Genomic DNA, 22,546 nt, shown 5'->3' with positions numbered 1-22,546 from the left:
TACCTTAGCTTTCTTGGGAACAGGAACAATGGTGGCCCTCTTGAAGCATGTGGGAACAGCAGACTGGTATAGGGATTGATTGAATATGTCCGTAAACACACCGGCCAGCTGGTCTGCGCATGCTCTGAGGGCGCGGCTGGGGATGCCGTCTGGGCCTGCAGCCTTGCGAGGGTTAACACGTTTAAATGTCTTACTCACCTCGGCTGCAGTGAAGGAGAGACCGCATGTTTTCGTTGCAGGCCGTGTCAGTGGCACTGTATTGTCCTCAAAGCGGGCAAAAAAGTTATTTAGTCTGCCTGGGAGCAGGACATCCTGGTCCGTGACTGGGCTGGATTTCTTCCTGTAGTCCGTGATTGACTGTAGACCCTGCCACATGCCTCTTGTGTCTGAGCCGTTGAATTGAGATTCTACTTTGTCTCTGTACTGACGCTTAGCTTGTTTGATAGCCTTGCGGAGGGAATAGCTGCACTGTTTGTATTCGGTCATGTTACCAGACGCCTTGCCCTGATTAAAAGCAGTGGTTCGCGCTTTCAGTTTCACGCGAATGCTGCCATCAATCCACGGTTTCTGGTTAGGGAATGTTTTAATCGTTGCTATGGGAACGACATCTTCAACGCACGTTCTAATGAACTCACACACCGAATCAGCGTATTCGTCAATGTTGTTGTCTGACGCAAAACGAAACATGTCCCAGTCCACGTGGTGGAAGCAGTCTTGGAGTGTGGAGTCAGCTTGGTCGGACCAGCGTTGGACAGACCTCAGCGTGGGAGCCTCTTGTTTTAGTTTCTGTCTGTAGGCAGGGATCAACAAAATGGAGTCGTGGTCAGCTTTTCCGAAAGAGGGGCGGGGCAGGGCCTTATATGCGTCGCGGAAGTTAGAGTAACAATGATCCAAGGTCTTTCCACCCCTGGTTGCGCAATCGATATGCTGATAAAATTTAGGGAGTCTTGTTTTCAGATTAGCCTTGTTAAAATCCCCAGCTACAATGAATGCAGCCTCCGGATGAATGGTTTCCAGTTTGCAAAGAGTTAAATAAAGTTTGTTCAGAGCCATCGATGTGTCTGCTTGGGGGGGGATATATACGGCTGTGATTATAATCGAAGAGAATTCTCTTGGTAGATAATGCGGTCTACATTTGATTGTGAGGAATTCTAAAATCAGGTGAACAGAAGGATTTGAGTTCCTGTATGTTTCTTTCATCACACCATGTCACGTTAGTCATAAGGCATACGCCCCCGCCCCTCTTCTTACCAGAAAGATGTTTGTTTCTGTCTGCGCGATGCGTGGAGAAACCCGTTGGCTGCACCGCTTCGGATAGAGTCTCTCCAGTGAGCCACGTTTCCGTGAAGCAAAGAACGTTACAGTCTCTGATGTCCCTCTGGAATGCTACCCTTGCTCGGATTTCATCAACCTTGTTGTCAAGAGACTGGACATTGGCAAGAAGAATGCTAGGGAGTGGTGCACGGTGTGCCCGTCTCCGGAGTCTGACCAGAAGACCGCCTCGTTTCCCTCTTTTTCGGAGTTGTTTTTTTTTTTTTGGTCGCTGCATGGAATCCACTCCGTTGTCCTGTTTGTAAGGCAGAACACAGGATCCGCGTCGCGAAAAACATATTCTTGGTAGTACTGATGGTGAGTTGATGCTGATCTTATATTCAGTAGTTCTTCTCGACTGTATGTAATGAAACCTAAGATGACCTGGGGTACTAATGTAAGAAATAACACGGAAAAAAACACGGAAAAAAAAACACGTAAAAAAACAAAAAACTGCATAGTTTCCTAGGAAGGCGAAGCGAGGCGGCCATCTCTGTCGGCGCCGGAAGTCGTAGAATATATTCCCATTAGATGATTAAGGTGTGGTAACTATATTTTTTAAATATTTAGTTTATGCTTTTATTCATTTTTGTTTCATTTTCTTTGACACTTAGAAAGTGATAGAGCCACATACAAGTTCCCCATATGACCACCAGTTAGTGCCACAACGCCGCTCATTTGGGGAAGAAATGTAATGATGTATTTGGTGATTGTTGTTAGTGAGTGTGTTGGTGAGTGCGTTGTTAACGTCTGTCTAAGTTACATCCTAGATCCACAAGCCTGGACAACCGGACGGAACGGAGCTCCTCAAAAAGGACATCCCCTGGCCATTCTTGACGTGGTCTGCAGCTTGCAGAAATCCTACCAGGGTAAACCAGCAGAAGGGGACTGCTACTATGATCCACAAACCAGGACAACTTGTGGTCATTTTTATGGTGGGTTGTAACTTGCATAAGGTTGAACCCTTCAGAGGAGGACTGTCATGGCTACATGTGAGGGTCCAGTGGCTCAGATCAGCTTGGCAGTGGTTGACAAATAACCAGGCCCTCACTCACCCATAGAACAGGGAAGGGGTGGGGGGTGGGGGGGGGGGGCTGATGCATGTGTAAAGTGAGTTTGGAACTTTGACCATCTACCCGAGGAAGAAAGGATAAAAATCCTCTCAGACAATCACAAGTACAGCTAAGTAGCTACTCTGAGGAAATGGGACCGGACAACTAAGAAGAAGGACATTGTGACCTCTGGTGGACAATCAGAGCGTGTACAAGTGGCCCACAGGAAAGGCCAACAAAAACCCTTTCCAGAAGGTTAGGTTTCAACAGAGATAGATGATGAACGGCATTCAAACACATAAATACATTAATTTCTTACTACCAACGAGCAGTGGTTCGTGTGCAAAGTAAATGGTTACTGTGAGCGTAGTTTCCAAATGTACGATAAGTGTCTCTTTCCCTTAATCTCTCTCTGCCTCTCTCCCCTCTAACATTATGTTGTAACAAGCCTTCATATCTTGTCAGTCCACCAGGGAATTTGGTCTCATGTAAGTGTGTATGTGTATTCTGTGTAATTATTAAGTTAGTTAGTAAATAAATGATTAAATCAATTTGTGTAGTACTGAATAATCAGCAAGGCTGGGGTTCTTGCGAATCAAATCAAATCAAAAAAATGTTTGTCACGTGCGCCGAATACAACAGGTGTAAACCTTACAGTGAAATGCTTACTTACAGGCTCTAACCAATGGTGCCAAAAAAAAGGTATGTGTGTGTGTAGGTAAGTAAAGAAATAAAACAACAGTAGAAAGACATTTGAAAAAAAGAGTAGCAAGGCTCTATACAGACACCTGTTAGTCAGGCTTATTGAGGTAGTATGTACATGTAGGTATCGTTAAAGTGACTGTGCACATATGATGAACAGAGTGTAGCAGAAGCGTAAAAAGAGGGGTTGGCGGGTGGTGGGACACAATGCAGATAGCCCGGTTAGCCAATGTGCAGGAGCACTGGTTGGTCGGGCCATTTTAGGTAGTATGTACATGAATGTATAGTTAAAGTGACTGTGCATATAAGATAAACAGAGAGTAGCAGCAGCGTAAAAGAGGGGTTGGGGGGGCACACAATGCAAATAGTCCGGGTAACCATTCAGGAGTCTTATAGTTTGGGGGTAAAAACTGTTGAGAAGCCTTTTTCTCCTAGACTTGGCACCTTTTTCTCCTAGACTTTTTCTCCTAGAATTGGCGGTAGTAGAGAGAACAGTCTATGACTGGGGTGGCTGGGGTCTTTGACAATTTTTAGGGCCTTCCTCTGACATCGCCTGGTGTAGAGGTCCTGGATGGCAGGCAGCAAGAAGGTTACAACTGTTCAGAATGAGACTGATATGAGGTAACATTAATAAGTGACAGTTATCAATCTATAACTTATATATCTTCTAGAGATAAATTCAGGAGATGGTAACTCGTTAAACAACTTTTTCTGTGGTGCCCCAAATTCCTATTGAGTTAATTGTCACATGATTAATTTAATCAGGTAACAATAAACATATTTAGTGGATTAAATAAATAACAGTCATCAGATTAATGAAATTCAAGTCACAAGACACCAGTACCAGAAGTCTGTCTCACTGTGTTTGTTACTAATAAAAATAAACATAGCATTTTTTAACCAGTCTTAATAGGGGTTTATTGAACTTTAACTACGGTTATTAATTGATGACAAATCATCCACTCTCATAAAGATAACACTATTTTGTGCTTAGACTTGTTTAGTTGTAGTGCTAGCCTCATACAAACTTTACATTGTCTTGAATAATGGCTAAACGCTGTGGGCAACGAGTCAGTCATAGAAAATGTACTGAATGTTCAGCGTTTGTATTTCTTGATAAGATCAACAAAATCATTCAGTGATTTCACACTTTTTTGAATCCAACCAAACAAAGACCATTATTAATTCAGACATAGGGATGCTCAAATACAGGTGGAAACCAAAGCTTAAAATGAGCATGACATTTAAATATCATCTTGTTCAGGAACTAAGTATTTAAGTATAAAACCAGACAAAACAACTTTTACACCATGAGGACACGACCAGAGTGGTAGAGACATACATGAAAGGTACAGTATCTAACAGTTGACTTGATTTTGTGGATCAAAAAGTAAAATCTCCTATGGCAAGCCAGATATATGAGGGACAGTTGGGAAAATCCATGTTAATCCTGTATGATCTGAATTGCTTATGCCAGACAGACAGACCAGACAGTAGCCAGCCTAGAGAGAGTTTTGGAAGTGAAGGGTGAAGGGTGAAGTGGAGCTTAGTTATTTTTCAGGGAAAATGATGTTCATGTGGTGTTTCTATGGGTTGAAAGAGAGTGGTGTGTGTGTGTGTGCATGTGTGTGTAAGCATTTGTCTGTGTCTGTGTCTGTGTCTGTGTGTGAGGAATGGCGTGGAGAGGGTCAGCTGGCCAGCCGATGGGGGCTTTTGCATAACTGTGCCATTGGTTAAGGACAAGACCTGTCCTGCTGTCTCTCCCCCCCCCCCCCAAAAAAAAAAATCATAGCCCCCCCATTGGCTGGTCCTGTCCTCCTCTCCCGGTAAACCCCAGCCTCCGCTTCACAGAATGAGCCTAGCTATTGGTTAAGGACACACTCCCCCCAGCTTCCCCCATCTCCCCCAGCCTGATTGGTTAAGGACAGGACCGGTACTCTTCTGTGCTGTTTCAGCAGTGCTGCAAGGTTGAATATCCCAAAAGCATGGTGTGCGTTCCAAATTGCACCCTATTCCCTATATAGCACAATATAGGGAATAGGGTGCCATTTGGGATGCACAGGGATCTTTCCTGCAGCTTCCTCTCATTACCACACACAGTGCCCATCATAGCCCCTCTCAGTTCAGACTTGATTATACATTTCAGGCAAAAATGATAAACAAGACACTCACCTACAGCAATGTCCTGGCACTGAATACAGAACTCCACTTAATACAGAAAAATAGGAATTTCTAAGAATAGGAATTTCTAACCCCATTTCTGTGAAAATTTCTGTTAAGAAAATAATTGTATTACCTTGTCATTGTCAGGTTGATTTGATTCAAAGTATGTTTTTCTAGATGTCACATACGTTAACATGAAACAAACGGCATAGAATGTCAATGGCCATTTAATATTCACAATATTTTGGGCCTCAATACGTAAGATCAATAAGTTTAATTGTATTCATCATATTTTAATCCTTATACACCAATGTAAGAATGTTTGTATTCAAAGATTTAGAAAGCCACAGTCATCATATCAGTCTCTTTTTGTTCTTCCCGTGTTTTCTCTTCAAAAACAACACTTCCAAAGACACAATGTTCTTGTGGTATTCATTCGCACTCTGTTGTTCATAAATGTAGCTCACTTAGTACTAGTCCACTGTTGTTGTCTCCCTGCAACCCATATGTGCAGTCTAATTGGTAGTCTGTCTGCCTAACAAAACTAGGAGCATATTGATACAACACTTAGTGATGAGGCAGCACTCCATGCTGCTTTGAGAAACACTACAGGTAGGTCTCAACTGGCATCCTATTCCCTTTATAGTGCATTGATTTTGACCAGGGCCCATAGGGACCAGGGCCATGGGGTATAGGGGGCTATTTTGGACATGAGACCAGCCTAAGACACTATTGATCAGTTAGCCTGGTCTCATGTGGGCTATATGTCTCTCACTTATCTAACACTAAATCACGTATTATTATGCTTCCTAGGACCAAGACCGCCCATCATATTGATCCACATTGAACCAGACCAGTATCTACTTATCGAGAATAGACCAGAGTAGACAATGCATAGACTACACTGTACTCCCAGAAAACCAAAATTGGTCTGAACATTCCCAGAACATTCATTAGCTTGCCCCAAAAGTTATTGTAAGACAGATACTGTCCAGTTGTGCTAAGGATTATACAATGTTTGTATACAACATGTGCCTGATGTTGCAAGAAGGTTCCCAGAACAAATGTTGTTTTTACATTACCTGGAAACTTAAAGAACCTTAGGGGAATGTTATGTGGTGTTGCACATTTGAGTTAATGTTAGAACATTCCAAGGATAGATATGTTTTTATTATGGGAAAAACATTATTTGACTCTGTTTAGGATGTTATCATCCTAATGTTAGATAAAACCCTAACTAGAACTTAATGGGAATGTCCCTGGGAATGTTTCCTGTTTTCTCTCTCTCACACTCACACACACACACACACATACATACATACATACATACATACATATACAAACAAATTGGTCCCAAGGATGAACCAGACCTCTGGAGGTCAACAATTTTCTTTCAGAGGTCTTGGGTGATTTCTTTTGATTTTCCCATGATGTCAAGCAAAGAGGCACTGCGTTTGAAGGTAGGCCTTGAAATACATCCACAGGTACACCTTCAATTGACTCAAATTATGTCAAATTGCCTGTCACAAGCTTCTAAAACCTGGAATTTTCCAAGCTGTTTAAAGGCACAGTCAACTTAGTGTATGTAAACGTCTGGCACACTGGAACAGTGAATTATAAGTAATTATCTGTCTGTAGATAATTGTTGGAAAAATTACTTTTGTAATTGCCAAAACTATAGTTTGTTAACAAGAAATGTGTGGAGTGGTTCTAAAATGGGTTTTAATGACTCCAACCTAAGTGGATGTAAACTTCCGACTTCAACTATCTATCCATCCTGCCCTGCCTTTCTAAAGTCTTCGAAAGCCAAGTTAATAAACAGATCACTGACCAATTCGAATCCCACCGTACCTTCTCCGCTATGCAATCTGGTTTCCGATCTGGTCATGGTTGCACCTCAGCCACGCTCAAGGTCCTAAGCGTTATCATAACCGCCATCGATAAAAGACATTACTGTGCAGCCGTCTTCATCGACCTGGCCAAGGCTTTCGACTCTGTCAATCACCGCATTTATATTGGCAGACTCAACAGCCTTGGTTTCTCAATTGACTGCTTTGCCTGGTTCACCAACTACTTCTCAGATAGAGTTCAGTGTGTCAAATCGGAGGACCTGTTGTCCGGACCTCTGGCAGTCTCTATGGGGGTGCCACAGGGTTCAATTCTTGGACAGACTGTCTTCTCTGTACATATCAATAATGTCGCTCTTGCTGTTGGTGATTCTCTGATCCACCTCTACGCAGACGACACATTTCTGTCTACTTCTGGCCCCTTCTTTGGACACTGTGTTAACAAACCTCCAGACTTGCTTCAATGACATACAATTCCCCTTCTGTGGCCTCCAACTGCTCATAAATGCTAGTAAAACTAAAGGCATGCTTTTCAACCGATTGCTTTCAGCACCCGTCCACCCGACTAGCATCACTACTGTGGACGGTTCTGACTTAGAATATGTGGACAACTTCAAACACCCATGTGTCTGGTTAGACTGTAAACCCTCATTCCAGACTCACATTAAGCATCTCCAATCCAAAATTAAATCTAGAATCGGCTTCCTATTTCACAACAGCCTTCACTCATCCTGCTAAGCTTACCCTCGTAAAGCTGACTATCCTCCCGATCCTTGACTTTGGAGATGTCATTTACAAAATAGCCTCCAACACTCTACTCAGACTACGTCCTGTAAGCTCTCGTTGGCTGTCCCTCGCTTCATATTCGTTGCCAAACCCACTGGCTCCAGGTCATCTATAAGTCTTTGCTAGGTAAAGCCCCTCCTTATTTCAGCTTACTGGTCACCATAGCAACACCCACCCGTAGCACGCGCTCCAGCAGTGTCACGAACATGAGGAGAGACAGACCAAGGAGCAGCAGATGTTGAGTTCCACATATTTATTATAAAGTGAAACTTAGCAAAACAATAAATCAAATAAACTAACAAAAAAAATGTGACTATGTGGTGCACATGCACAAAACACAAAATAATATCCCACAAATGCAGGTGGGGAAAAAGCCTACCTATATATTATCCCCAATCAGAGGCAACGATAAACAGCTGCTTCTAATTGGGAACTATATTAGCACCAACATAGAAAATCTATACTAGATCACCCCCTAGTCACACCCTGACCTACTACACTATAGAGAACTAAGGGCTCTCTATGGTCAGAGCGTGAAGAGCAGGTATATTTCACTGGTCATCCCCAAAGCCAACTCCTACTTTGGCCACCTTTCCTTCCTGTTCTCTGCTGCCAATGACTGGAACGAATTGCAAAAATCACTGAAGCTGGAGTCTTTTCTCCCTCACTGACTTTAAGCATCACCTGTCAGAGCAGCTTCCCGATCACTGCATCTGTCCACAGCCCATCTGTAAATTGTCACCCAACTACCTCATTCCCCAAATTATTATTATTATTAAATTTATCACGAAATTTTCTCCCCAATTTCGTGGTATCCAATTGTTTTTAGTAGCTACTATCTTGTCTCATCGCTACAACTCCCGTACAACTCTCCGCTCGAGAGAGACGAAGGTTGAAAGTCATGCGTCCTCCGATACACAACCCAACTAAGCCGCACTGCTTCTTAACACAGCGCATCCAACCCGGAAGCCAGCCGCACCAATGTGTCGGAGGAAACACCGTGCACCTGGCAACCTTGGTTAGCGCGCACTGCGCCCGGCCCGCCACAGGAGTCGCTGACTCGCCCGGGTGATCGCCCGGGTGATTATTTGCACCCCCAGTATCTCTACTTGCACATCATCATCTGCGCATCTATCACTCCAGTTTTAGTGCTAAATTGTAATTATTTCTCTGCTATTGCCTATTTATTGCCTTGTCTCCCTTATCTTACTACATTTGCACATGCTGTATATAGATTTTTCAATTTTTTCTATTGTGTCATTGACTTTACATTTGTTTATCCCATGTGTAACTCTGTTGTTTTTGTCGCACTGCTTTACTTTATCTTGGCCAGGTCACAGCAGTTTGTAGGAGGGAGATTCCTAGGTGTGAAGTGTGCAGAAGGGCATGAGACAAAGGAATGTGTAGCATTGGGGAAAGTAGTAGTATGTGTTAATTGTGTGCCTATGGGGCTGGGGATCAGAAATGTCCCATGCGAGAGAGGCAGGTTGAGGTTTCCAGGGTTAGATTAGTGCAGAAGTTGTCATGTGCTGAGGCAGTGAAGAAAGTAGAGGAACATGGGTCAAGGTGGAGAGTGGTGTGAGTGGTGTGAGTAGTAGTGGTGTGAGTAGTAGATCTGTAACCAGTACAGATGGATAGGCCAATAAGTGATATGTTTCTGTAAGATTGGATTTTTAGCATTTATTGCAATGGTTATCAACTGTACTGTAGGGGTGTAACAGACGTTGCAGAAAATGTAGGTTGTGGTGGCAGCTGCAGAGAGGTATTTGGGTATGCGAGACTTGACATCAGAAGAGTTACAGGGTGTGTTAATTACGGCTCTGATCCCGCTACCGGTGAAATTGCTGAGCGCGAAATTCAAATGACAAAAATCATAATATTAAACATTCATGAAAATACAAGTGCCATACATTATTTAAAAACTTCTAGTTAATCCAGCCACCTTGTCAGATTTCAAAAAGGCTTTATGGCGAAAGCACACCATGCGATTATCTGAGGACAGCGCCCCATGCAAAAGCATTACATACATTTCCAACCAAGCAGAGGTGTCACGGATGTCAGAAATAGCGATCAAATAAATCATTTACCTTTGAACATCTTCTGGTTGCAATCACAAGGGTCCCAGCTACATAACAAATTGTCCTTTTGTTTGATAAAGTCCTTCTTTATATCCCAAAAAAGTCAGCTTAGTTGGCGCGCTTGACTCAGTAATCCACCGGTTTCCCTCGTTCAAAATGCATACAAATGAATCCCGTAAGTTGCCAATAAACTTCCTTCAAACAAGTAAAACAACGTTTCTAACCAATCCTCAGGTACCATAATATGTAAATAAGCTATAAAATCTAAGACGGAGAATAGTATTGTAATTTCCCGGAGATAAATAACGAGATAACGAGATAAATAACAAAGTGCGCACCCTCACCCTCACGCGCTACAAACACTACAGCAAAAATGGGAGCCACTTACAAAAACTACAAATTCTAGCTCATTTTTCAAAAAACAGTGGAAGCCCTAGGAACTGCAATCTGGGATTACTCACAGACTCACAGCCATTATTTTAACAGTTTTGGAAACTTTAGAGTTTTCTATCCAATACTACCAATTTATATGCATATCCCAGCTTCTGGGCCTGAGAAAACAGGCAGTTTACTTTGGGCACCTCATTCATCCAAACGTCCGAATACTGCCCCCTATCCCGAAGAAGTTTAAGTGGTGATGTTCCATCCTTTCAGGTTGTTGGCATGAGGTAGGACTAAATAGATTTAAAGTGGAGTAAGGTGGTGTTATTTTGATTTTTTGTGAGTAGTGTTAGATTTTTTTCAATCAAAGTATAAGGGATTTGTACTCCAGTCTAGTAGATGGCGGTAATTCAACATTGGATACCAACCGCCGTTAAACCTCATTGAAGAAGTCTTGAGAGATGTGGAGGGTCAACACCTTTAGTTGGCACTTCCATTGATTTCGAGAGTGTAACGGTTTTCTAGGTGAGAAGGAGAGTCGGACCAAAATGCGGCGTGTCTATTGCAATCCATGTTTAATGAAGTAACACACTAAACACAAACACTACCAAAACAATAAACTTAACAAAAACCGAAACAGCCTATACTTGTGTAACCTAACACAGAACAATGACATCAGGACACTAAGGACAGGAACAATCACCCACAAACACACAGTGAAACCCAGGCTACCTAAATATGGTTCCCAATCAGAGACAATGACGAACACCTGCCTCTGATTGAGAACCATATCAGGCCGAACATAGAACTAGACAAACTAGACATGTAACATAGAATGCCCACTCAGATCACACCCTGACCAACCACAACATATAAATATACAAAGTAAACTATGGTCAGGGTGTGACAGTACCCCCCCCCCCAAGGTGCGGACTCCGGCCGCAAAACCTGAACCTATAGGGGAGGGTCTGGGTGGGCATCTGTCCGCGGTGGCGGCTCTGGCGCTGGACGTGGACCCCACTCCATAATCGTTTTAGTCCACCTCCTTAGCGTCCCTAGATAGGTTACCCTCCTTAATGACCGCTCGGGACAGAGGGACAGCTCGGGACAGAGGTAGCTCGGGACTGATGGGTAGCTCAGCACTGAGAGGACGCTCAGCACTGAGAGGAAGCTCAGCACTGAGAGGAAGCTCAGGCAGGTAGTAGGATCTAGCAGATCCTGGCTGACTGGAGAATCTGGAAGAGTCTGGTCGACTGGCAGATCTGGAAGAGTCTGGTCGACTGGCAGATCTGGAAGAGTCTGGTCGACTGGCAGATCTGGAAGAGTCTGGTCGACTGGCAGATCTGGAAGAGTCTGGTCGACTGGCAGATCTGGAAGAGTCTGGTCGACTGGCAGATCTGGAAGAGTCTGGTCGACTGGCAGATCTGGAAGAGTCTGGTCGACTGGCAGATCTGGAAGAGTCTGGTCGACTGGCAGATCTGGAAGAGTCTGGTCGACTGGCAGATCTGGAAGAGTCTGGTCGACTGGCAGATCTGGAAGAGTCTGGTCGACTGGCAGATCTGGGAGAGTCTGGTCGACTGGCAGCTCTGGCTGCTCCATGATGACTGGCAGCTCTGGCTGCTCCATGCTGACTGGCTGCTCCATGCTGACTGGCAGCTCTGGCTGCTCCATGCTGACTGACTGCTCCATGCTGACTGGCAGCTCTGGCTGCTCCATGCTGACTGACTGCTCCATGCTGACTGGCAGCTCTGGCTGCTCCATGCTGACTGGCTGCTCCATGCTGACTGGCGGCCCTGGCTGCTCCATGCTGACTGGCGGCCCTGGCTGCTCCATGCTGACTGGCGGCCCTGGCTGCTCCATACTGACTGGCGGCCCTGGCTGCTCCATACTGACTGGCGGCCCTGGCTGCTCCATACTGACTGGCGGCCCTGGCTGCTCCATGCAGACTGGCAGCTCTGGCGGCTCCTTGCAGACTGGCAGCTCTGGCGGCTCCTTGCAGACTGGCAGCTTTGGCGGCATCCTGCAGACAGGCAGCTCTGGCGGCTCCTTGCAGACTGGCAGCTCCTTGCAGACTGGCAGCTCTATGCAGACTGGCAGCTCCTTGCAGACTGGCAGCTCCTTGCAGACTGGCAGCTCCTTGCAGACTGGCAGCTCCTTGCAGACTGGCAGCTCCATGCAGACTGGCAGCTCTATGCTAACTGGCAGCTCTATGCTAACTGGCAGCTCTATGCTAACTGGCAGCTCTATGCTAACTGGCAGCTCTATGCTAACTGGCAGCTCTATGCTAACTGGCAGTTCTGAACAGGCGGGAGACTCCGGCAGCGCTGTAGAGAAGGAAGGCTCTAACAGCGCTAAACAGGCGGGAGACTCCGACAGCGCTGGAGAGTAGGAAGGCTCTGGCAGCGCTGGACAGGCGAGGCGCACTGTAGGCCTGATGCGTGGTGCTGGCACTGGTGGTACTGGGCCGAGGACACGCACAGGAAGCCTGGTGCGGGGAGCTGCTACCGGAGGGCTGGGGTGTGGAGGTGGTACTGGAAAAACCGGACCGTGCAGGCGCACTGGAGCTCTTGAGCACCGAGCCTGCCCAACCTTACCTGGTTGAATGCTCACGGTCGCCCTGCCAGTGCGGCGAGGTGGAATAGCCCGCACTGGGCTATGCAGGCGAACCGGAGACACCGAGCGCAAGGCTGGTGCCATGTAAGCCGGCCCAAGGAGACGCACTGGGGACCAGCTGCGTAGAGCCGGCTTCATGGCATTAGGCTCGACGCTCAATCTAGCACGTGCGCACCACTGCATAACACGGTGCCTGTCCGGTCTCTCTAACCCCCGGTAAGCACAGGGAGTCTGCCCAGGTCTCCTACCTGGCATAGCCATACTCCCTGTTAGCCCCCCCCCCAATACATTTTTGGGGCTGCCTCTCGGGCTTCCTTGCCAGCCGTGTTCCCTCATATCGCCGGCTCCTCTCTCCGGCTGCCTCTGCTCTCCTAAGTGCCTCCACCTGTTCCCATGGGAGGCGATCTCTTCCAGCCAGTATCTCCTCCCAAGTGTAACAGCCCTTGCCATCTAAAACGTCCTCCCATGTCCATTCCTCTTTACGCTGCTGTTGCTGCCTGTTGACACGCTGCTTGGTCCGTTGGTGGTGGGTGATTCTGTAACGGTTTTCTAGGTGAGAAGGAGAGTCGGACCAAAATGCGGCGTGTCTATTGCAATCCATGTTTAATGAAGTAACACACTAAACACAAACACTACCAAAACAATAAACTTAACAAAAACCGAAACAGCCTATACTTGTGTAACCTAACACAGAACAATGACATCAGAACACTAAGGACAGGAACAATCACCCACAAACACACAGTGAAACCCAGGCTACCTAAATATGGTTCCCAATCAGAGACAATGACGAACACCTGCCTCTGATTGAGAACCATATCAGGCCGAACATAGAACTAGACAAACTAGACATGTAACATAGAATGCCCACTCAGATCACACCCTGACCAACCACAACATAGAAATATACAAAGTAAACTATGGTCAGGGTGTGACAGTACCCCCCCCCCCCAAGGTGCGGACTCCGGCCGCAAAACCTGAACCTATAGGGGAGGGTCTCGGTGGGCATCTGTCCGCGGTGGCGGCTCTGGCGCTGGACGTGGACCCCACTCCATAATCGTTTTAGTCCACCTCCTTAGCGTCCCTAGATAGGTTACCCTCCTTAATGACCGCTCGGGACAGAGGGACAGCTCGGGACAGAGGTAGCTCGGGACTGATGGGTAGCTCAGCACTGAGAGGACGCTCAGCACTGAGAGGAAGCTCAGCACTGAGAGGAAGCTCAGGCAGGTAGTAGGATCTAGCAGATCCTGGCTGACTGGAGAATCTGGAAGAGTCTGGTCGACTGGCAGATCTGGAAGAGTCTGGTCGACTGGCAGATCTGGAAGAGTCTGGTCGACTGGCAGATCTGGAAGAGTCTGGTCGACTGGCAGATCTGGAAGAGTCTGGTCGACTGGCAGATCTGGAAGAGTCTGGTCGACTGGCAGATCTGGAAGAGTCTGGTCGACTGGCAGATCTGGAAGAGTCTGGTCGACTGGCAGATCTGGGAGAGTCTGGTCGACTGGCAGATCTGGGAGAGTCTGGTCGACTGGCAGATCTGGGAGAGTCTGGTCGACTGGCAGATCTGGGAGAGTCTGGTCGACTGGCAGCTCTGGCTGCTCCATGATGACTGGCAGCTCTGGCTGCTCCATGATGACTGGCAGCTCTGGCTGCTCCATGCTGACTGGCTGCTCCATGCTGACTGGCAGCTCTGGCTGCTCCATGCTGACTGACTGCTCCATGCTGACTGGCAGCTCTGGCTGCTCCATGCTGACTGACTGCTCCATGCTGACTGGCAGCTCTGGCTGCTCCATGCTGACTGGCTGCTCCATGCTGACTGGCGGCCCTGGCTGCTCCATGCTGACTGGCGGCCCTGGCTGCTCCATGCTGACTGGCGGCCCTGGCTGCTCCATGCTGACTGGCGGCCCTGGCTGCTCCATACTGACTGGCGGCCCTGGCTGCTCCATACTGACTGGCGGCCCTGGCTGCTCCATGCTAACTGGCAGCTCTGGCGGCTCCTTGCAGACTGGCAGCTCTGGCGGCTCCTTGCAGACTGGCAGCTTTGGCGGCATCCTGCAGACAGTCAGCTCTGGCGGCTCCTTGCAGACTGGCAGCTCCTTGCAGACTGGCAGCTCTATGCAGACTGGCAGCTCCTTGCAGACTGGCAGCTCCTTGCAGACTGGCAGCTCCTTGCAGACTGGCAGCTCCTTGCAGACTGGCAGCTCCATGCAGACTGGCAGCTCTATGCTAACTGGCAGCTCTATGCTAACTGGCAGCTCTATGCTAACTGGCAGTTCTGAACAGGCGGGAGACTCCGGCAGCGCTGTAGAGAAGGAAGGCTCTAACAGCGCTAAACAGGCGGGAGACTCCGACAGCGCTGGAGAGGAGGAAGGCTCTGGCAGCGCTGGACAGGCGAGGCGCACTGTAGGCCTGATGCGTGGTGCTGGCACTGGTGGTACTGGGCCGAGGACACGCACAGGAAGCCTGGTGCGGGGAGCTGCTACCGGAGGGCTGGGGTGTGGAGGTGGTACTGGAAAAACCGGACCGTGCAGGCGCACTGGAGCTCTTGAGCACCGAGCCTGCCCAACCTTACCTGGTTGAATGCTCACGGTCGCCCTGCCAGTGCGGCGAGGTGGAATAGCCCGCACTGGGCTATGCAGGCGAACCGGAGACACCGAGCGCAAGGCTGGTGCCATGTAAGCCGGCCCAAGGAGACGCACTGGGGACCAGCTGCGTAGAGCCGGCTTCATGGCATTAGGCTCGACGCTCAATCTAGCCCGGCCGACACGCGGAGCTGGAATATACCGCACCGGGCTATGCACCCCCACTGGAGACACCGTGCGCACCACTGCATAACACGGTGCCTGTCCGGTCTCTCTAACCCCCGGTAAGCACAGGGAGTCTGCCCAGGTCTCCTACCTGGCATAGCCATACTCCCTGTTAGCCCCCCCCCCAATAAATTTTTGGGGCTGCCTCTCGGGCTTCCTTGCCAGCCGTGTTCCCTCATATCGCCGGCTCCTCTCTCCGGCTGCCTCTGCTCTCCTAAGTGCCTCCACCTGTTCCCATGGGAGGCGATCTCTTCCAGCCAGTATCTCCTCCCAAGTGTAACAGCCCTTGCCATCTAAAACGTCCTCCCATGTCCATTCCTCTTTACGCTGCTGTTGCTGCCTGTTGACACGCTGCATGGTCCATTGGTGGTGGGTGATTCTGTAACGGTTTTCTAGGTGAGAAGGAGAGTCGGACCAAAATGCGGCGTGTCTATTGCAATCCATGTTTAATGAAGTAACACACTAAACACAAACACTACCAAAACAATAAACTTAACAAAAACCGAAACAGCCTATACTTGTGTAACCTAACACAGAACAATGACATCAGGACACTAAGGACAGGAACAATCACCCACAAACACACAGTGAAACCCAGGCTACCTAAATATGGTTCCCAATCAGAGACAATGACGAACACCTGCCTCTGATTGAGAACCATATCAGGCCGAACATAGAACTAGACAAACTAGACATGTAACATAGAATGCCCACTCAGATCACACCCTGACCAACCACAACATAGAAATATACAAAGTAAACTATGGTCAGGGTGTGACAGAGAGACACATTATTTTGTCTGATTTCGTTTTGCTCCACCATTTTGGTTTGCTTCCTATCTTTTAAGTTGTTTTTTTGCCTCTTCTTGGGCAAATTTAGTGGGCACTCATGGTGGGTGTCTTTTAAGGTTCCAGATGTTGCTAGTTAACTTTCAGTGGACACCCCCATGAGTGTCTTTCATAACCCCTCCTAAAACCCCACCTGTTTCATTTTAGTTGAGTGACATTATTTGGTTTTCTAGCTGGGGAACGTAACAGTAGTGCATTTTTAGTGTTACGGAGCAGACGTCATTCCCTGTATATACGTAGAACAAGCAGGGGTCTAGAGAGAGCAGCCAAGGAAGTGAGAGAAGAGCAGAAGTCCATTGGAGCAACAGCAAGGGATGGAAAAATAGACAATGACATTGAAGAGCTTCAGTACATTGACAAAAAATAAACATGTACCTGTGCAAAGGAGGCTGTGATATAGAGTAGCAGATGGCGCAGAATACTGTATATAAAAGCCCTTTTTACCAAATTCAGTTCGGACATTTGGACTGAGCCTATGAGTGACTAGAGAAGGCCAGCCAACCCTGGTAAATAAAGTGCAGCGGTGCGTAAGGGTATTGCAGTTTAAAATACATTTCAATGCTCCATGGTAAAGAGTGTCAATTGATCAAAATATCCCCATAGTCTAGTATAGGCATACGTGTAGCTGATACTGGCCTCATGGGTTCAAAAGAAAAATAGGCCTTATTACTAAAGTAAAATCCCATTTTTTTGTAAGTTGTTGAATATGCAATTTAGGAGGACGTCATCAATTAAAATTCCAATATATTATGAGGTTACTGCCTCAATCTCATTGCCCTGACAGGTTTTGATAGGTGAAAGGTTCAGAGGTCAATTTCTTGCTTTTGAAAAAAACATTTAGTTTCATTTCGTCAGCATTGAGGATGAGCTTCAATTGACACAAGGTATGTTAAAGAGTATAAAAATCAGTTTTACAAGTCCTGGAAAGCTTTTGTGAGAGATGAGGCACAACAAATAATAGTATCATCAGCATAAAAGTGAAGTTGCGCATTTTTCACATTTGTCTAAATTATTTATATAAATAGTGAATAAGAGGGGAGCAAGTACAGAGCACTGGGGCACACCATTACAGATAATTGTAGCAGACATGAGCCCTTCAAAATGAGTGCACTGAGTTATATCAGATAGTTAGCAAACCAGATAGTTGACAAAAAACTAGCAAACCATGCAACTGCACGCTCCGGGTTGGCGCCCCCCTTGGGTTCGTGACGTGTAAGAGATCTTTGTGGGCTATACTCAGCCTTGTCTCAGGGTAGTAAGTTGGTGATTTGAAGATATTCCTCTAGTGGTGTGGGGGCTGTGCTTTGGCAAAGTGGGTGGGGTTATATCCTGCTTGGTTGGCCCTGTCTGGGGGTATCGTCGGACGGGGCCACAGTGTCTCCCAACCCCTCCCGTCTCAGCCTCCAGTATTTATGCTGCAATAGTTTGTGTTGGGGGTTAGGCTCAGTCTGTTATTTCTGGAGTATTTCTCCTGTCTTATCTGGTGTCCCCAGTCTACGTGGTTGTGCTGCTGCTCCAGTTTCAACTGTTATGCCTGTGGCTATGGAACTCTGATCTGTTCACCGGAGGTGCTACCTTGTCCCGGACCTGCTGTTTTTCAACTCTCTCTCTCTCTCTACCACACCTTCTGTCTCTAACTCTGAATGCTCGGCTCTGAAAAGCCACCTGACATTTACTCCTGAGGTGCTGACCTGTTGCACCCTCTACAACTACTGTGATCATTATTATTTGACCCTGCTGGTCATCTATGAACATTTGAACATCTTGGCCATGTACTGTTATAATCTCCACCCGGCACAATCAGAAGAGGACTGGCCACCCCTCAGAGCCTGGTTCCTCTCTAGGTTTCTTCCTAGGTTCTTGCCTTTCTAGGGAGTTTTTCCTAGATACCGTGTTTCTACATCTGCATTGCTTGCTGTTTGGGGTTTTAGGCTGGGTTTCTGCATAGCACTTTGTGACATCTGCTGATGTTAAAGGGCTTCATAAATACATTTGATAAAACTGCATAAGTGTTGCTCTCCACTTTCTGGAGGACCGAGTTTTGAAATCATTGGAATTCGAGTACGATAGCTAAGAAGATGGAGAAAACACCTGTCTCCGGATTACATCTTCAAACTAAGGACAACCATGACATCTGTGACAGGAGATGCGTCCATCTATGATGTATACGGACGGGTAAGATAGTCTAGCTAGCTACATTTTCAGATATTACACATATCTAATTTAGAGTCTTTTCATTTCAAGTTAGCATACTGTTATGCGATCTGATTATTCGTATCTCAGAGCCATTTGCTTGGCTAGTTATAGCCTAATGTTAGCTAGCTAACATTGAAACTGGTTGGTTAGCTACCTGCAGATTCATGCAGGGTAGTAAAGTCATTAGTTGGGACTATGCTTCATTGTTTAGCTAGCTAGCTACTTGTCTTAACAAAAGACTCCACTATGTAAGTAACTATTTTGGGTGCGTTCATAAATTCAGTCTGGCCATCTCCTCAGATTTCAAAGCACTCTTGTCTGAGTGTGCCAGAGCGCAGAATAACTGATGAATTTACAAATGCTTAACACCCATTGACTATGGCCGGTGTCAGTAAATGTCGGCAACAAAGTGTAATTAAATTGTTGCCAGCAGCACAGTTAGTCACCAACGCTTTGGATAACATAAACAGCCTAACCAGCTCTGCTAGAATGAGTAAAAGGGTCAGAGTTTGGGTGGGGCTAATGCTTAAGAGGGTGTGAACAATGCTTAATGGGTGTAGACAAAGAAAAGCTCTCCAGTAGGTACCAAAACATTCAAAGGCCATTTTCTCAGAAATGAGGTTACAAGTTTATCAACTTTCAAAGCAGAATTACTTTCCCATTGTTCCTCATGCAGTGTATGATATACCATTTTGTAGCTCTGTGTCTCTGCTTTCATCCAATGTAAAAAACAGAGTTTCAAATGTTGCTACATAAGAACGAATCAAGGCTGTCGGTCACATTTATAGAAATATCCTTCTCAAGAACAGACCTGCTTAGCCAGGTTTCAGAACATCAGTTGATTTAGCCCAAATCCTAACTCCATCCATTTTTGACAACAGGCTGCGTACATTTAAATGAAAAATACCAAGAACAGATCTAGATTTAAAATCAGAGGGGGTTTGGAGACATTGCATATCAGGACCAGGGTTAGGTTGCACATGATCTGATATCAACAAAATAATAATAACTAGGTACCTCTGTTTAATAACCATGCACCGCAAGCAAATTCTACTTGTGGGTTTCCAGACAATACAAAACAGTCAGTGAATTCTGAGAGTGTCAACATAATGGCAACTGAGATATTTTTAACAAAGATCCACCCCCTAGTCGACATGACAAACCACAGATCTTAGGAACTGTTCACAAAGAAATACTTTTACTTGAGAGAGGAGTATCCCATAGCCAGACAGCATTAGCTATAAATTATCATTCAGTTTGCTCTCTAAGACAAGGGTCTACTTCTCGTTCTTGGTACTTCATATTTCCAAAACATTACCTCATCCAATGGCATATATCAATTGTCAATTCTAGATACTCCCATCTCAAATACCCTCCTCCTTGACAAACTCCCGGAGAGTAGTGAGCCTCTAGGTCATATACTATCCCAAGACAAGTGCAACATCAGAGGGGAACATACAATGGTTCCAGACACTGCCATACTCCTACCCCCAATTGGAAAAGGAGGGAGTGACTGAAGTATAGACATAGTAGAGCCCTTCACATGGTTTCACAGATATATTCATTATGAAGATAATGTTCAAACCTGACTTCTCCCTTTCTTATATTCTGCCTATTACCAGACACGTGAAAGTCAAGTCTGACTTCTCCCCTCTCTCTGGGCCCCAAGTGACTTTTTCCACATAAGCATATTATGAAAGAAAATAAAACATCTTATTTATCAATGTTACCTAACTAATTCTGATTCAGCTATGACAATTGGCACTTGGACGAGTAGACAGAGTGAAAAAGAGCAAGTTCCCGCAGACACAATGTCTAATGGAGGGGAAAGCACATTACATCTGACAGTCACCCAGTGACAATGTTTTGAGTTCTCCAGAGTTCAGTAAAGTCAGTGCGCAACGCAATACCACCAACATTGTCATTTTCTCAGAGAGATGTAAGTAATCGAGGCCAGGGAGAGAGGGATTGTATGTATGTGTGTGAGTAGATTGGGGGTCGACTGAGGAACGGGAGCTGCCTCTGACAGCCAGGTGGAGAGCAAAGAGGAGCAGCTTGGACAAGACAATCCGGAGGGAAAGCAAAGGATAAAACCTAGGCCAGCCAGAGAGCGGGTTACTTTGGTAAACTTTGAGCAGGGAAGTGCAACTAATGATGAAAAATTATCCAAGTTGAAGGAGACCCATGATCTTTACACCAGCTAAGGTAAATATTTTGCACTACAAAACAAGGTATAGATTTGCCCCACCATAAATGAATAGGTAAACTACTAGTCACAGACGAACGACTTGACATGCTGCCTTCTTGGATTTGATATCTGTTCACAATTTGTACACAATGGATGTGTAAGGCTGTGTTTACATGGGCAAGTTTTTTTTCTCAACTAATTGGTCTTTTCAGACCGGATTGATCAAAACACCAATTAGTGAAAGAAATATCAGAATTGGGCTGCCTGTCATGTGTCATGACTTCCGCCGAAGTCGGTCCCTCTCCTTATTCAGGCGGCGTTCGGCGGTCGACGTCACCGGTCTTCTAGCCATCGCGGATCCACTTTTCATTTTCCATTTGTTTTGTCTTTGCTTTCTAAACACCTGGTTTCATTCCCCACATGTTAATGTATTTAACCCTCTGTTTCCCCCATGTTTTGTGCATGATTGTTTCTATGTTAATTCGGTACGTTATGGCTGGTTTTCGACGGGTGCACCCATGTGTAATTGATTACCGTTTATTGTTGGTCAAGTGTATTGTTACCTTTATTTTGAGTAAAGTACGTTTCTCACTCACTCTGCTTTCCTGCGCCTGACTTCATGCACCACCTACACCCACCTTCTGACAACGTAGCCTTAATACATTGCATAAGACCATGTGTAAATACATTTCTGAAAATTTGGATACAATCAGAATTTGGACAAGACACAGGATGCATGTTAGCGCCAGGTATAAACAGGGCTTCTGTCTGCATAAGCCTTAAACATCATAAAAGCCAAGCTAACAATTTAGCTTACAGTGCCTTCAGAATGTATTCACATATCTTGACTTTTTCAAAATGTTGTTACAGACTGAGTTTACAATAGATTAAATATACATTTTATAATAATGTCAAAGTGAAAGGATATTTTTCCAAATTTGTACAAATTAATATAAATGAAAGCTGAAATGTCTTTGTTAGGGCAAACTAAATAAGTGAAGGAACTTTTCTTAAGTCACATACAATTATCTGTAAGGTCCCTCAATCAAGTAATGAATTTCAAACACAGATTCCACAACAAAGACCATGGAGGTTAACCAATGCCTTGCAAATGGGTAAAAAGAAGCAGACATGGAATATCCCTTTTGAGCATGATGATGTTATTAATTAATTACACTTTGGATGGTGTATCAATACACCCAGTCATTACAGAGATACAGACGTCCTTCCTAACTCAGCTACCCGGAGAGGAAGGAAACTGCTGACATTTAACCATGAGGCCAATGGTGACTTTAAAACAGTTACAGAGTGTAATGGCTCTGATAGGAGAACTGAGGCTAATCAACAACATTGTAGTTACTCCACAATGCTAGCCTAATTGATAGTCAAAAGAAGGAAGCTTGTACAGAATACAAATATTCCAAAACATGCATCCAGTTTGCGACAGGGCACTAAAGTAACACTGCAAGAAAATGTGGTAAAGCAATTCATTTTTAGTCCTGAATACAAAGCATTTTGTTTGGGGCAAATCCAATACAACACATTACTGAGTACCACTCTCCATATTTTCAAGCATA

General features: G+C 45.7%; 1 long non-coding RNA gene across 1 annotated transcript in view; it reads left to right on the top strand.

Annotated features, from left to right (window-relative positions):
* Positions 1-221: 221 nt before the first annotated feature.
* The window catches only part of LOC149983497 (uncharacterized), a 105,716-nt gene continuing 83,391 nt past the window's right edge, over positions 222-22,546 (top strand). The window contains exon 1 of the long non-coding RNA XR_016496114.1: positions 222-1,629. This is a non-coding gene — a long non-coding RNA (uncharacterized LOC149983497). The remainder of the gene's footprint in view (positions 1,630-22,546) is intronic.

This window comes from Oncorhynchus mykiss, chromosome 5 (genome assembly GCF_057628025.1).
Source record: "Oncorhynchus mykiss isolate SJ-2025 chromosome 5, ASM5762802v1, whole genome shotgun sequence".
NCBI classification, from domain to species: Eukaryota; Metazoa; Chordata; class Actinopteri; order Salmoniformes; family Salmonidae; genus Oncorhynchus; species Oncorhynchus mykiss.
The sequence above is the reverse complement of the archived record's forward strand: the minus strand, read 5'-3'. Positions and strand labels throughout refer to the sequence as shown.